The sequence below is a fragment of the Telopea speciosissima genome, chromosome 8 (genome assembly GCF_018873765.1).
Source record: "Telopea speciosissima isolate NSW1024214 ecotype Mountain lineage chromosome 8, Tspe_v1, whole genome shotgun sequence".
NCBI lineage: Eukaryota > Viridiplantae > Streptophyta > Magnoliopsida > Proteales > Proteaceae > Telopea > Telopea speciosissima.
Genome location: NC_057923.1, coordinates 15,977,138 through 15,980,715, shown reverse-complemented (window position 1 = coordinate 15,980,715; position 3,578 = coordinate 15,977,138). Strand labels below are relative to the sequence as shown.

The following is a 3,578-nucleotide window of genomic DNA, read 5'->3' as shown; positions in this document are numbered from 1 at the left end:
CTCCCATAAGGGCAGTAGATTCCATGTTAGCCATCTCTTTCGCATACGGTCAAACACTATGAATCCAGTACATTGTTATATAGTTAAGGAGACACTAACCGCTTGTGCACCAAAACTCGCAATGCATAACTGCATCGATAAGGACCTCTCGGGTCAAGGCACTGTTTGTATACTACTGACGAGAATTTCATTCCAATTCAACTAACAATGACACACATGTGAAATTCTAGTATAATCCAGTTAATATAGACATCGTATGTACACTCACACTTTTGCCTTAAAATCTCCATTCTTAGATACACACAGTGCGATAACTATATGAACAGGGTATCCAGTCCCGTCTCTAATCATGAATAGTTTTAGGTTAAACCAAAGGACTACCTAAGCCCATTATTAAATCATACAAATTAAGGAAACTCACATGGTCATTAAAGAGAAAGGGTATTAGGCGGCACTGGTGTGGCCATCATTTCCTTGACCATGGATCCTCTCTAGTCACTTGAAATTACTTAAGAAACAAAGTTGGAGGGGTGCGGGTGGTGGGATCTGTTGAACCCCGTAGCTTCTATCTCTGTTTTGTTTCACCAATAATTAAAGTGACTGGAAAAGAATCGTGCTTGGGATGGTAAAACCTATACCGTAGTCACCTTCTTGTCGATTAGAATGATTTGATGTCAGGGTAGATGCATTGCAAAAAGTAAAATTATTCAATCTAGTAGATTGAATGAGATTCAAATTTTGTGGACAAGTAAACTTTAAAATACTTTGTTTAAATGTCAAAGGTTTAGCCTAATTAAATAGAAATTAGAGTGAATTACTCAAACCTCATTGGACTTTGCCCTAATTCCAATCACCTCCTTTATATTTTCAATAATTACAATCATCCCATTCTACGAAGATTAAGTTACTCAGACATCCCTTGGTCTTTGCATTAATTACAATCACTTCCTTTGCATTTTCAACAATTATAGAGGAGGTGATTGAGAATTAGGAGAAGGGAGGGTAATTGTTGAAAATATAGTGGAGGTGATTGGAATTCACATGACAGTACGTAAAGATTTGAAATCTAGGCACAACAAGTGGGTGTGCTTAGCAATGTTTCAAGAATCATAATCAGAGCCGGATCAGTTGATTCAGATCGAAAAAGGTCATGAGCGATTCCAATTCCAACGATTCGACATGATGAATTCATGGTCCGAAACCCTAGAATTGTTTAGTTTTCATATCTCATAGCCGATTCTAGGGTGTTTTGGGGATTGATTTTGTTCCCCGAATTGTGTGTTTTGACACCTTGGAGCTTAGACATATATGAATGATTGAAAATAGGGATGTAGAGCTAGACATACTGTATAGTCGTGTGCATCTTGCGTTCAGAGACAAGAGCAAGTGAAATGACCATCCCATCTCCTTTGAAATCAAAAGCGCCACACATGTTGATACTTCTATGTACGCTCTCATTAGCCCCACACTGATGCAGGCCCACACGACCAGGCAGCGATCTCACATTCTTAAATTTAAGTCTAAATTAAATTTGACACATAGTTAATGAGTACTATTTGTTGATTATACACATGCTTTGAAAAAAAGTGGATCATTCTGACAAGGTTTACCAAAATGTACTCTCATGAGATTTTGCCAACGAAAAATGTACGAGGTAGGGTCCAGATCTCATCTACTTTTGGGATAAAATCTTAATGAAATCTTCAGTTTTTCTGAGGAGGATGAGTGTAGTGACAAAAAGCTGAAAGCCCATGTATATATTAACAACCTAAGACCCTCATAACTTAACGTTGAAGGTTAGATAACCTTCCAAGATCAAATTCCTTCAATGTTCAGTTTTTGTCTCCCTTTTGAAGTTAAAACCGTAGGTACGTACTTCTGCTTCCTTCCTCCACCCATCATCCTCTCATGTATGATGCATGGACAGTCAGTTGTTTGATGGGGATGAGGGGTCATGTACTGTACATGATCATACACTCATCCAACGATTGAAAGAACAATTATGCACCATGCATGGTTGTGTACGAAAACTCTTCTCATTGATTATTTGCCAAGTTTATACTTAAATATTCCTCCTTCTTCAATGATATACTATCACATTTTATAATCTTACATTTTTTTTCTTTTGTTAATCATGGATTTTATTTATTTATTTTTGGTAGAAGTTAACTAATTGTATTAATCAAAACTAGATATTAATGTATTAGTCAGGATGGCCGAGTGGTCTAAGGCGCCAGACTCAAGTTCTGGTCTTCGAGAGAGGGCGTGGGTTCAAATCCCACTTCTGACACAGATAATTTTACTTTTTTTATCTATAAAAAAAAAAGAAGAAACGAAAACATTTTGTATAATAGAACCTTTGTGGCTATCTCTCTCCTTCTCATATGAAATGACTTTGTTGCCTTTCATCATACAATGCCATTTTACCGACTCTTCTATGCTGCTTGCTCAATGAACCTTCTCATCTCAAAAATGAGTTTAGAAGATTCACCCTGACATTGCCATCATAAAAAACTGTGTTATTTCCAAATGCTCCCTTGGAAAAAAAAAATCCAACCCATTTTCCCCAAACCTCTGCAATTTTTCCCTTTTTTTCAAACCCTAAACGATATTTAGAAGAAGAACTCGTTCGATCAAGCACTATTCAACTTAAGATTTCAGTTGAAAAATCCTTTGTTCCTTATTTCATGAAGATCTACTGGTATTTACCCAAAAGATTAGGCACCGACAGAGAACCAGCAACCTGAAACTGCACTTGACGGTAACTTGCAGAATCAATGGGGAACCCTGGTTCTTCCTCTAAAAATCGAAGGAGTCATTGTTAAGGTCTAATTGTCTAAAGGCCAAAGCATCCGCATTAGATGGTTATGAGCAAATTCAGGGTTTGACCTTTGTTTTGGCTGTAATTATAGGCCACATAAATAAGAAGGTTAATTAGAGCGTTTCAAAACAGAGGGAGTTGGAGAGATTCATCTTCTCAAATTGAAGTGAAAGAAAGTGGAAGACTGAAAGGGATGGCTAAAAAAGAACGAAAAACGAAGGGAAAAATTCAGTTAACAGTGCAATAAATGAGATTTAAAACAAAGGGTGTTTCTTTCTTGTCTGCTATCAGAGTTCAGAGATCAAAGTATTGTTCCTTCTAGGTGCAAGGCTTGGATTTTTTAATTTTTCTTTTCCTTTTCTTCCCTTTTCTTGGTACTGAATGTAATCCCAAGTGCGGCAATTTTATGAACTTGGGAAAAAACTATGGCTGTTTGTCGATTCAACTGCTAAAATCGCTGCGTAAACCCTAGATTCAAACCCAGAAAGCCTATTGTTCTTCCTTAAGGTTCATCTTTTCATCTGTCTTCTGTCGTCTCGATAGGTGAGTTTGAACTCCGCGAGGCTTCTCTCGACGGAGTTTAGTCTCCATTATGGACGTGCATCCAGTCCTTTATCTTGATTCATCTCATAAAACTCAAGCCAGCGACTGCAGAAATGGATTTGTCAATGAAATGGTTAAAGGTGATCACGTTTCATCCCTGAGCGAAGAAGAAATGGAATGCATAGAAGCTGTTGATCGAAGGAGTTCATCCTCC

The 3,578-nt window shown here is 37.5% G+C and overlaps 1 non-coding gene across 1 annotated transcript; it reads left to right on the top strand.

The window, feature by feature from the left end:
* Positions 1-2,206: 2,206 nt before the first annotated feature.
* On the top strand, positions 2,207-2,290 carry TRNAL-CAA. The gene has a single exon. It is a non-coding gene; the product is annotated as a tRNA-Leu (tRNA).
* The last annotated feature ends 1,288 nt before the right edge of the window (positions 2,291-3,578 follow it).